This window comes from Rhagoletis pomonella, unplaced genomic scaffold (genome assembly GCF_013731165.1).
Source record: "Rhagoletis pomonella isolate Grant_MI unplaced genomic scaffold, Rhpom_1.0 Rhpom_scaffold_00077, whole genome shotgun sequence".
Taxonomy (NCBI): Eukaryota; Metazoa; Arthropoda; class Insecta; order Diptera; family Tephritidae; genus Rhagoletis; species Rhagoletis pomonella.
The window spans coordinates 60,532-60,975 of NW_023458631.1; positions in this window are offsets into that span (position 1 = coordinate 60,532).

Sequence of the window (444 nt, forward strand, 5' to 3'; positions counted from 1 at the left end):
TTCGGTACTCGGACAGTAGGAGGTTTAGTTCGGGTTAAAGTCCCACACTGACGGGTATAGGCTTTCGATTCTTCCTCCTCGTAAAAAAAAAAAATATATATATGTTTGTATATATTTATGTATATATTCTCATGCGCAGAAGAATAGATTCGTGCTATTTGACCAGTTTTATCTACTAGGTAGGCACATATGTGCACACATAACTATGTAGGTATAATGTTTTTAATGTTCAATAATTTCTTATAAAATTTCAGCTTATACACTTAGGTCTCTTTTTATGCGGATTTGAATTTATGAGTTTTTTCAAACACTTTTTTCGCTGTAGCGATTTTGCTTTTTTGAGAGCTTTTATTATTTTTTTTTCAATATGTAAGAGGCAATGCTTCTGATAAATAATTTGTCTTTGTATTCTTACATACAAGTAATTACTAAGTAATTTGACTA